This window comes from Crotalus tigris, unplaced genomic scaffold (genome assembly GCF_016545835.1).
Source record: "Crotalus tigris isolate CLP2741 ecotype Arizona unplaced genomic scaffold, ASM1654583v1 scf7180000024422.1470167, whole genome shotgun sequence".
Classification (NCBI taxonomy): domain Eukaryota; kingdom Metazoa; phylum Chordata; class Lepidosauria; order Squamata; family Viperidae; genus Crotalus; species Crotalus tigris.
Window position 1 is genome coordinate 489,754 of NW_024100588.1, and position 577 is coordinate 490,330.

Genomic DNA, 577 nt, shown 5'->3' on the forward strand with positions numbered 1-577 from the left:
CTCCGTTTCCAGCAATCACCTAGGACGGTGCTTCGGAAGACCACCTAAAGGGTTTTGTGCATTTCCTGAAGCTTCATTGACAGAGACGTCTCTGTTGCATTGAATTAATAATAGCATCTATTTCCCAAAATATGTAAAAATTCTGCAACTAGAAGTTTATCCCCAAAGGCACCAGGTATCAAAGAGAAGAACTCTAGCATCATCTAACAGGGTCAACATAGAGATTCAAAATAGCTTTCCGGCAGAAACCGACAACGCCTTTGAAATACACAAAGGTAGGGAGCGAGATCTCCAACAGGTAGTAGGATGGAGGAGGAGGAGGAGGAGGAGGAGGAGGAGGAGGAGGAGGAGGAGGAGGAGGAGGAGGAGGAGGAGGAGGAGGAGGAGGAGGAGGAGGAATAAAATTGGAGCAGGGATTGTAGTTGGAACTGACAACACGGGGAACCAGCGTTGCATGAGGATGTGGTGTAAATCAAACCAAGAACAAAACATTCTCGGGTAAAAAAAATAGAATAGTTAGACTTGGATTAACCCAAAACAGGAGGTCTGCAACCTTTAAGTAGAAAGATGTTTCTAG